The following is a 12,263-nucleotide window of genomic DNA, read 5'->3' as shown; positions in this document are numbered from 1 at the left end:
ATGTCTGCAGCTTTCAGAAATTCGTTCATCTGTTGCCAGGCTAAGTGAATTATTTATCAATGACTCAGCACATCTCTGGTGTTTGAAGACATACTGCACAAATTTAAAAACAGCTTTTATTTATTTCTGCAGCCAGGAAACACACCCAATTAAAATAAACAATTTGGAAAGATTTTTGTTCCTGAAAGTTATGAATAATTTCTTCAATATAAAAGTTCAGTGTCTGCATTTTGTGAGCCACTATGTACTTAGACTCCAATGCAATTTCAGTTCCCACCTTTTCACACATTAAATGGCATGAATAGCTGTTAAATGCCCATGTGTTATAAATAAAATCTCAGGAGATAGTAGAATAGAAAATACAGCAGAATGGAAAATAGCTGAAGCCACACTTAACTGCTTCCTAACAGAACCTCAGTTTTGTTTAGGTATGTACTTCATTTCCTGCTCCAGAGGGAGTTCCCATTTGCCAAAGGAATAAGAGCATAGAATTTCTTCTGGTTGTTCTTGCTCCACAAAGGTCATGTGACCTAAGTTAGATCAGAATAAATTTTATTCCATGTTTGGAAGAGAAGTTACTCTTATTCGTTTTACTAAACAAGAAAGTAAATACCCCCGTTGCTGTTGGCATTTTCTTGAAAAGAAGTTGTTAAGGAAAGCAAAGAAGAAATAGATATTTTACTGAATCGGTGAATCACTGATGTTTCTATACTTGACCCTGCACTACCTCTAGTCTTCCTGGTATGCAAGAAAATATATTTCCTTATTATTTAGGAGAGTTTAATTTAGTATTTCTTATCAAAAACTATTCTTCTAAACAACATGGAAGTATGTCATTATCTACTCTGGCCTTGATTCATAGTAAAATATTTTGTTGTTGGACTGAGTTTTAGGCTAAAATGATTCTTGTCTACATTGTTAGCAACAGAATATAAGTGAGTACATTTTAGTTCATATAATGTAATCCGATTCAGAAGGGGTTTACCAAACCATCTCAGGAATGTAAGAAGATAGCATTGTTGGTAGCTGAGAGACTGATTCCAAAATCCTCTAAAGTATGGAATACCTCAGAACTGAAAAAGCCTCAAGTATTAAATTGTCACACACACACACACAGAACATAGAGGCAAACAATTATCAACCGAAGGGAATTGGACTGAAGTATAGTAATTTTAGAATATTGAGATTCAAGGAGAAGTCATTTCTATTATATCTACTCTATGACTATTGAATGATTATATATGGCAATGGCCTTGTTGGAAGTTCTCTGCACTGTTAGGGAATTGTGATTCAGTTTCATTGCAGACAGAGCATGAGATCCTGATGAAAAACAGAATGGAGATTTTTCCCTTTTTTTTTTTAAGATTTTTATTTATTTATTTATTTATTTATTTATTTTTAAAGATTTTATTTATTTATTTGACAGAGATTACAAGTAGGCAGAGAGGCAGGCAGGCAGAGAGAGGAGGAAGCAGGCTCCCAGCTGAGCAGAGAGCCCGATGCGGAACTCGATCCCAGGACCCTGAGATCATGACCCGAGCCGAAGGCAGCGGCTTAACCCACTGAGCCACCCAGGCCAGACAGATCACAAGTAGGCAGAGAGGCAGGCAGAGAGAGAGAGAGAGAGAGAAAGAGAGAGAGAGGAGGAAGAAGCAGGCTCCCCACTGAGCAGAGAGCCGGATGTGAGGCTCAATTCCAGGACCTTGGGCGCATGACCTGAGCCGAAGGCAGAGGCTAAATTTAACCCACTGAGCCACCCAGGTGCCCCGAGATTATTTCTCTTAAATGTGATAAATAGGAAAAATATGACCTGTCCTTAAACTATCATCAATACAAAGATAATTTCACAATGTGAACTTAACGTTCACAAGTTAGGAAAATGATAATCATTGCTAAATCATTAAAGAGTGAGGCTACTGTGAGATGATCAGAAGAAAGGAAGATAGGAAAGAAACAGAATCCTAAAAAAAAAAAAAAAAAAAAAAAGCACAATCTTTGTCATCCATGTAGCAGAATATCAAGGGTACTATTGAAGCCATAAGAAGGATTTTAGTACAAGATGGTGACATAGGAGGCTCCTGAATCCACCTCCTCTAATGAACACATAGAATCTACAGCTACACACAGAGCAATTCTCTCTAAAAGAAATCCAGAAACTAGCTGAGCAACTCCAACACACTGGGTGAACAAGAAAATACCCACATCACAGAATCAGCTATTTTCTTCACTTCCTTTGTTGCTTCTATGTCCCTCTCACACCCGGATTCTTGAAATGCCTACCTACGGGGTCCTTTGCTCTCTTCTGCTTTCCAGTCCTTCTCTTTCCACTATTTTATATTGTTTTATTTGAACACTCCTCTAGCACAATAATCATCTATTCTTTCAGCATTTTTTTTTTTTGCCTTCACCCATTATCTTCTTTCCAATCCAGAAATAACCTACCATTTTCCTGCAGGCCAAGTCTATCTTGAGACTTGGTCTACGTAATGCTTTGAGATGAATAGAATGTAATACTACTAAGCCACTCAAAGCAACAAACCACTGACAAATGTTAACAACACGGATGAATCTCAAAAACATTATATTGAGCAAAAAGAGCCAAACCTAAACTGGCTGCGTCATCCCATTTATATTAAGTATTTGAAAAGGTCAATCTAAGTTATCGTGAAATCAAAACTATTCTTAACTGTCAGGTAGAGAATTGACCAGAACTGAGAATAAGGGAATCTTTTTTGGGTAAGGGAAACATTCTATAACTTGTTTGGGTAAAGGTTAGATGAGTATATGCATTATCAAAATTTATCATAGTACATATTTAAAATTTCTATAAATAATATATGTAAATTATATCTAAAAGTTTGGAAGAACGAGGACTCTAAGTTAAAAAAACTAACAAAATTTGGGGAGTCTGGCTGTCTCAGTCAGGAGAGCATGCAACTCTCTGTCAGGGTCGTGAGGTCACACGACCTGTGTGGGGCTACTTAAAAAACAGAGAGTCTTAAGAGCTCTGTCACACAACTGCAGAGTGTGGACCTTATTTGGATTCTGAATTAAACTACCAAAATGAAAAGAATAAAATTTGAAAAAAAACCTTAACAAAAGTTATTATAAATTAATGTTTAAGTAATTTTTTTAAATGGCTGCCAATATTTTCAACCTAGAAGTCTGTGTTTCTAGGGTGTCTGGGTGGCTCAGTTGGTTAAGGATCTACCTTTGGCTCAGGTCATGATCCCAGGGACCTGGGATGGAGTCCCCTGTCAGGCTCCCTGCTCAGCGGGAAGTCAGCTCCTCCCTCTTCCTCTGCTGCACCCCCTGCTTGTGCTCCTTCTCTCCCTATCACATAAATAAATAAAAATGGAATCTGTTTCTAACTTTTTATAGAAAATAGAAAGACCTGGAAACATTGAACCCACATTTTCAAATAAGCCTAGCAGCTGGGCTTAGGATCAAATAAATTCTTATAATCCCAGTGGCACAGAGACCCTGCCGTTCTCCAATGTGTCTTACATACAACCAATCTCATTCATTTATGTTATTTCGGCAGGCACATAGGTACTTGTGTTCATGACTCTGGTCATATCCATTTCATTCATTTAGCCTTTTTTTTTGTTTGGTCCTTTGGCCCAAATTCTAGTTCTTAGAACTGATGTGACCATTTTCATTGTATTTGGGCAAACTGGAGTGTCTTAAGATTACACATACATTTTTTTTTAAGATTTTATTTGTTAGTGAAAGAGCACAAGCAGGGGGAGCAGCAGGCAGAGGGAGAAACAGGCTCCCCGTTGAACAAGGATCTCAATGCAGGTCTCAATCCCAGGGCCCTGGGGTCATGACCCAAGCTGAAGGCACATGCTTAACCAACTGAGCCAACCATGCACCCCAGATTACACACACATTTCAACAGTATACTCGCAGTGTCACTGAAGTGACAGGCCCAAAATTTACCCGATACAATAGACAGGAACCTAAGCAGAGACAGGTCATTACCATTGAACCAGAAACCCTGGAATTAAGCACCTTTTATAAGGGTACGAAGATGCAATAAAATAATAAAAAATACAGACTGCTTACACATAATGAAGACACTACTTTGTGAATGATAAACCTTCCCCATATTTTTCCTGAGGTTCAATTTATCAAGATATCAAATCCTAAAATTTCTCTCATTGAAATCTGAGTGTATCTCATTCCACAGTGAGATTTTTTCCAAAGGTCTTGTAATTAAACACAGAACACTTAAGTGATTTTATTAATGAGATTTCCTGCTAGTTTAAATTTATTTCATCTTTAAGGCTGCCTGAACATTTTACAGGTCACAAAAATATTTTTAAGGATTTTTTAATGGAAAAGTAACTGAAATAGGTTGGATCAAAATAAGCTTCTCTTTCCATCAGAAACCAGGCATGAGGGGGCACCTGGGTGGCTCAGTGGTTAAGCCTCTACCTTCGGCTCAGGTATGGATCTCAGGGTCCTGGGATCGAGCCCCGCATCAGGCTGTCTGCTCAGCAGGGAGCCTGCTTCCACCTCTCTCTCTCTCTGCCTGCCTCTCTGCCTACTTGTGATTTCTCTCTGTGACAAATAAATAAAATCTTAAAAAAAAAAAAAGAAACCAGGCATGAAATATTTCCATTCAGATGGAGGATTTCTTTGGTTTATAGTCACCCGATGAGTGAGATATGAAAATCAGATTTCTAGCTTAGCTAGGGAATTTTATGTAGGAGACTATATTACTCTCATTTCTATTCAGTAACATGTACAGTGAAAACAGAAACACTGCAATTAAGTAATCATCCAGTTTCCTCATAAAAACACATTGTTTCAGATGATATCAAGAGGACATGATAAGCAATCTATAGGACTTAGAAATATAACATACCAGCAAAATGTTTTGAAACCCATTGTCAACAGTATTTATAAGGCATGGCAAAAGAGGGTGGGTGATAAGAAATGACATAATGGCTGGAAAGGTCTGTTAGCAAACACCTGTAGATTGCAATTTGAAATTAAATTTTCTTGTCATTAAAGAGAAATGAATTTTAAGTAAGCATGTCATTTGCTTCCCTGTAAACATTTGCACCGATTCACTTATCTGGGTTACTAGCCAACAGGGTCTCAGTTGCATTGTGCATTGTAGCATCTACAAGGCAGAAAATAATAATTTGCATTACTAAATTAGGGAGAAAATACAAATTAAATTAAGTTGAATTTCTGCTTCTCGCACCAGTAGTGAATGGGGAGAGTTCTGGTATGAAATAAGACATTTGGGTTTCGCCAAGTATTCTAAGCCCTGGGAGGTTAAGTGACTAACAATGATAAACTTTTCTTAGACACACTTGGAAGGTTCAGATAAATTTAAACTTTGAGTCATGCTGGGAAATGAAGGAGGGTAAGGAGGGAGAAGAGAGACCAGAGTGACATTGCAATCAGTCGTGCAATAGTGTTTACAAATGTTGGCCTGGATTTAGAGCTTTCAGGAACAGAGTTAAATTATACCAGGCCAGTGTCCTGAATGGCTTTGTGCAGTGAGGCACTTGTCAAGTTCCAGAATGCTGCTTCCAAAGCATTCATGCCCTTTCCCACCAAACTAGGACAGTGGTGTTTAGATATTAAGTTGGTGTCTTCATGGATATTAAACCTCCTAAAATAATATTTGATTTCTCTATATATGACATAGTCAAGGGAGTAAGAAATTTGAGATCTGAAATGTCCAGATTATTATCTGACCTTTCTGAATTTGATAGAATATAGTCAGATGCATTTTTAAAACTTTATCTCTAATGGAACGAAAGGTAGTGATTTGAAACCCCCAAATAATGAGCATATACTATACTTTGTGCTTTATATTAATTATCTGATATAATCCTCACCGTGTCTCTATGATATAAGGTTTATTCCTATTATAACTCTTATTCTACAAATGAATCTGAGAATTTAATTTGTTCACAGTCACTACGCTAGTGAGTGGATGATTTGGGATTTAAATTCTGATCTGTCGTACTTCAAAGTATTTTAAAACATATGTTGTGACACATTGCTGCTGGGATACTGATCAGCCATTTTTTTAAAAAAAATTAAAAATTATAGTAGAACAAGGCAGAGTAGAAAATATTAGGCAGCAATGCAGGTAAGCAACAGTTCATGAAACTTTTCTTTCAGATGTGTATATATGTATGCAGCATGTATATAATGATCTAAAATAAAAATGCATTTCTTGCTGTATCACAGTAAAAGAGAAATTTAAAAAACACTGCAGTCTACACTCTCAAATCAAAATAATCTATGGTAATTATAATATGCAAAAAAAGAATCCCCCTAAAATAAAGTGCCATAACTGAAAGATTTGATGGGTAAATTCCTCAGCTTTAGAGGCTGTGTGGGCTGTTTTACACTTTCTCCTTTACTAGATGTATCAGCCTCTATTTCTCAGATGACTCTGGATTCTGCAGCTCATAGCTTGACCAACTACTGCGTGGCACTTAAGTGTACACAAGATCTCATATGATGCCATTTAACACTGTGTGTTACAGCTTATTCAAATATTAGAGAATATAGAGCTTAAATAGCTTTCCTATAGTCACCCAACTAGTACAAGACAGAAATAAGAATCAATTATAGACACTGTGATGTGTCCCCTTCTCCTCATACTTCCTTTAGATGGCATATGGCAGGTGTTCCATGCACACACATTTTTCGGGCCCCCTGCAGAAAACAGGATGCTTAAGAAATGTGAGGCTTCTTTGCTCTTTCATAGTTTTGCTATTGTGGACATTGCTGCTATAAATATTTGGGTGCATGTGCCCCTTCGGATCACTACATTTGTATCTTTAGGGTAAATACCCAATAATGCGATTACTGGGTCATAGGGTAGCTCTATTTTCAGCTTTTTGAGGAACCTCCATGCTGTTTTCTAGAGTGGCTGCACCAGCTTGCATTCCCACCAACAGTGTAGGAGGGTTCCCCTTTATCCACATCCTCACCAACATCTGTCATTTCCTGACTTGTTAATTTTAGTCATTCTGACTGGTGTGAGGTGATATCTCATCGTGGTTTTGATTTGTATTTCCCTAATGCCGAGTGACGTTGAGCACTTTTTCATGTGTTTATTGGCCATTTGGATGTCTTCTTTGCAGAAATGTTTGTTCATGTCTTCTGGCCATTTCTTAATTATATTATTTGTTCTTTGGGTGTTGAGTTTAATAGGTTCTTTATAGATTTTGGATACTAGTCCTTTATCTGTTAGGTCATTTGTGAATATCTTGTCCCATTCTATCAGTTGTCCTTTGGTTGGTTTTGTTGTTGAGAAGATATTCACAAATGACAGTACAGACAAAAGGTTGATATCCAGGATCTACAAAGAACTTCTTTTTTTTTTTTTAAGATTTATTTATTTATTTATTTGACAGACAGAAGTCACAAGTAGGCAGAGAGGCAGATAGAGAGAGGAGGAAGCAGGCTCCCTACTGAGCAGAAAGCCCGATGCGGGCCTCGATCCTAGGACCCAGAGATCATGACCTGAGCCGAAGGCAGAGGCTTTAAACCACTGAGCCACCCAGGTGCCCTACAAAGAACTTCTTAAACTCAACACACACAAAACAGATAATCACGTCAAAAAATGGGCAGAAGACATGAACAGACACTTCTCCAATGAAGACATACAAATGGCTATCAGACACATGAAAAAATGTTCATCATCACTAGCCATCAGGGAGATTCAAATTAAAACCACATTGAGATACCATCTTACACCAGATAGAATGGCCAGAATTAGCAAGACAGGAAACAACGTGTGTTGGAGAGGGTGTGGAGAAAGGGGAACCCTCTTACACTATTGGTGGGAATGTAAGTTGGTGCAGCCACTTTGGAGAACTGTGTGGAGATTCCTTAAGAAATTAAGAATAGAGCTTCCCTCTGACTCTGCAACTGCACTACTGGGTATTTACCGCGAAGATACAGATGTAGTGAAGAGAAGGGCCATCTGTACCCCAATGTTTATAGCAGCAATGGCCACGGTCACCAAACTGTGGAAAGAACCAAGATGCCCTTCAACGGACAAATGGATAAGGAAGATGTGGTCCATATACACTATGAAGTATTATGCCTCCATCAGAAAGGATGAATACCCAACTTTTGTAGCAACATGGACAGGACTGGAAGAGATTATGCTGAGTGAAATAAGTCAAGCAGAGAGAGTCAATTATCATATGGTTTCACTTATTTGTGGAACATAACAAATAACATGGAGGACATGGGGAGATGGAGAGGAGAAGGGAGTTGAGGGAAATTGGACGGGGAGATGAAGCATGAGAGACTATGGACTCTGAAAAACAATCTGAGGGTTTTGAAGGGGGCGGTGGGAGGTTGGGGGAGCCAGGTGGTGGGTATTATGGAAGGCACGTATTGCATGGAACACTGGGTATGATACATCAACAATGAATTCTGTTACACTGAAAAGAAATAAAAAAATTTAAAAAAGATACTGTGGCTATTTACACCAGTAATAAATATATGTCTGTCTTGATCTGACAACACCAACAAAATAAATCTGTGCAATCATTTAATTTAAAAAGCATTAAGTAACAGAATTCTGGGGTCTTGAAATTACCAGCTTTTCAGAGAATGAAGAATCCTTCCGAGATCCTGACCCTAGTGTGAGTAGAAAGGAAGGAGTGAAATTAGATTCGTTATAATAAATAACATACTAACTGACAGATAAGGAAACTTAATTCAGCAGCAATATATTATAATGAGGAGCTTATAGTAGCTTATTGCTCCTTGCAAATATTCTCTCCTTCTGAGCTATATGAAACATGATTTGTAAATGTAAGAATAATTTGATTTGGATGTTCATTTAATTGACTCATCCAAATCCATGTATAGGGACATCAGCTGTATTGTAACTCTATGTCTGTTTACTAATCTAAGGCAATTTGTTGAGTAGAGGACATGTGAAAGACAGTGCACAGAGCATCTCTAAAAACATCGTGATGCATAGTTTTTTGTTTGTTTGTTTTAAGATTTTTTTCATTTACTTGACAGAGAGAGAGAGAGTCCAAGCAGGGGGACCAGCAGGCAGAGGGAGAGGGAGAAGCAGACTCCCTGCTGAGTAGGGAGTCTACTGGGACAGGATCCCAGCACCCTGGGATCATAACCCGAGTGAAAGGCAGAGCTTAACCAACTGAGCCACCTAGGTGCCCCTGCGATGCATAGTTTAATGTTAAATATGTAATAGGCACATACGTAAAAATAATCCAAATGTGTATTTATTCAGAATGTATCTATTTAACTGGCTAAAATATAATTAGATATACCAACAAGAAATAAATGTGAAAAAATACCATAGCCAGCATGTTTAGGAACATACAAGTGAAATAAGCATGAAATAATATATTTAGCTGTAACTCATAAATTCTCAAATGCTTTTGAGATGTGTTTTCTGAGAGTACCAATATAGCATTTAGCTACTACCAACTTCATTTCTATTTCTGGGAGCTAGTAACCAGGAGATGGAATGCTACAGGGTTAGTGTTGGCAAAAGACCAGGTGTTTCAGATGCCTGTACTCACTGGCACGGCATGAGTTTTATGAGGATAAAGAGCTGGGTAATTAGCTTCTTCTCTGAGAAAACACCAAATAGCAGATGACGCCGGTGCTGCAGGAGGGCCTGGAGGGCCCTGGAGGCCCTGGGGCCCTGGAATGGGAGGCTGGAGGATTAGGCAGCACCAGCCCAGACCTGGTCCTGGCCATGGTCGGGGGTGGGGCTCTCAGAGGCAAGGCCAAGGACAAGGAGTGCATCGACAAGCTGGGCCACCTGATCAAGGGCATGACAATCAAGTCCCTGGGAGGAGATCTGTCTCTTCTCCCATCCCATCAAGGGCTCTGAGATCATTGGCTTTTTCCTGGACCATCCCTCAAGGATGAGGTTTTGAAGTTTATGCCTGTGCTAAAGCAAACCCGTGCTGGCCAGCAGACCATGTTCAAGGCATTTATTGTCATGGGCGATTACAATCAACACACTGGTCTGGATGTTAAGTGCTCTAAGGAGGTAGCCACTGCCATCTGTGGGGCCATCCTCCTGGCCAAACTTTCCGTTGTCCCTGTGGGGCAAAGCTACTGGAGGAGCAAGATCGGCAAGCCTGTACTGTCCCATGCAAGGCTGACTGGCCTCTGTGGCTCTGTGCTGGTGCGCCTCCTCCCTGCTCCCAGAGGCGCTGCCCAAGAAGCTGCTGATGACAGCCGTATTGACACGTGCTGCACCTCACCCCAGGGCTGCACTGCCACCCTAGGCAGCCTCACCAAGGCCACTTTTGATGTCATTTCCAAGACCTGTGGCTATCTCACCTATGAACTCTGGAAAGAGATTGTGTTCACCAAGTCACCCTATTAGGAATTCACTGACCATCTTGTAAAGACTCACACCAGAGTTTCTCTGCAGAGAACACAGGTTCCAGATGTGGCCACCACAGAGTTTTTTAATAAGAAAAATAAATTGAATTAGAGCCTGTTTAAAAAAAAAGAGAAAATTATGACTGTATTATATATAAAGTCATGTCATAGTTACAATCATTTATCTATCACCAAGAATCTCATAATGCTGCTATAATGTAAGAGAAGACAATTGAATTTAAAGTCAGAAGACTACATTGAAATAAAAGGCTAAAATTTATGAGTTGAGTAACCTTGAAAATTAATTAGGCTTTAGATTCTTCCACTGAAAATTGTAGATGGTAATTCTTTTTTACAGGAAGTTGTAATGGTAATTTGAGCTCGAATCATATAAAATTGCTGATATTTGATCATTTTTATCTATAAAAATAATCATTTCATTTGGATCAACCTAATAGTAAGAGTTATACATTTATTGAGTCTTGTCATATAAGTACTTTGTTATGTTCCACATGTTGTAGTAGATTACAATGATAGCATCAATGTTTTACCCCTCTCTGTATTTGTGCCCTTTGCAAAAACATATTTTCAGTGTCCTCCCATCACTAGTTGGCTGACCTACCCTGGGCTTAACAACTTGACTTATTTTTGTCAATGGAACATTAGCATGGGTGAGATCGTGCAGAGGTTTGAAGTGAACTTGAGCAATGGGGCTTGCCCTATTTTGCTACGGGAATCTGTCCAGGACAGATGCTAGAGAATAAGACACATCTAGACAGAGTTAAGGACATCCAGTCACTCCAGCCTAGGCCATTCTAGAATAACTGACATTCAGCCAACTCCTAGACCTGTTCAGGAAACCAGGTATGATTAGTATAGCCAACCTCCAACTATAAACTTTTAGTCGTATACCCTAGAGGATTTATATCAGTACTCATATTATTGTGGCAATAACTAACAAATATAAATGATTCTCTCATCTCATGCACAGAACAAATCTATAGGCTCTATTATCATCCTCTCTGGACAAAAGAAGACACTGTGACCCAGAGAAAAGTTCAATGAACTGTCCTGGGTCATATTAAGAGACAATAAATGACAGAGGAAAGGTTTGAAATTATGGAGCCGGGCTTCAGAGGCCATATCCTAACTAGTATACTGAATGGCTTTGTTCTTGTGAAGATGAAATGAGATTATTTTTTTGAAAGTGCTTTGTCAATGTTAAAGCACACTAAAAATATAAGTCATTATTATGAAGCTGCAACTCTTTTTCAAAGATGCTGTAAAATTCCAACTAAGTTTTTTCTTTGTCTCATAAAAAAAGAAACCCCAGGCAAGCACTAGATGATTTAAAATGCACTGTTCTTTGATATGCCAGTTACATAGGGAAAACTGATAAATGGTGAAATTTAGCATGCCACCTTCCTTCCGAATCGGTGATAGACCGCTGCTATTTGCTCGGCAACTACCAAGTAAACAGAAAAATAAAGCCATGGTTTTCTTGGCAAGTGTCATTAAAAATAGATTAAGTTTACAGTAAATGTAATCTGTAGCATAGATCATACAGACAAAAAAACCTGAAGGGGAAATGAAGGCATTAATAAGATATTTCTTAATTTTATGAAGCGTTACACACATCAGACCACTGAACCAAAATAACCTAGGGAAATAGCAATGAAACAGGCGTTTATTCCTCAGCTTCGAAGAGGCATGCAAATACAAATGGTGCAAAACAAGAAGCTGATTATGCCTAGAAATTGGAATAAACATAAAAAAGAAAAGTCTGGAGATGCTAATAGGCATTAAGTTTATGAGGTGTGACTTTATTTACATGGAATATTCTCTATGGGCATGAATTTTTTTAAAATTCCATTTGACTT

The 12,263-nt window shown here is 38.6% G+C and overlaps 1 pseudogene; it reads left to right on the top strand.

The window, feature by feature from the left end:
• Window positions 1-11,923, top strand: part of LOC122896679 — an 89,628-nt pseudogene extending 77,705 nt beyond the window's left edge.
• The last annotated feature ends 340 nt before the right edge of the window (window positions 11,924-12,263 follow it).

Source organism: Neovison vison, chromosome X, assembly GCF_020171115.1.
Source record: "Neovison vison isolate M4711 chromosome X, ASM_NN_V1, whole genome shotgun sequence".
Taxonomy (NCBI): domain Eukaryota; kingdom Metazoa; phylum Chordata; class Mammalia; order Carnivora; family Mustelidae; genus Neogale; species Neogale vison.
The sequence above is the reverse complement of the archived record's forward strand: the minus strand, read 5'-3'. Positions and strand labels throughout refer to the sequence as shown.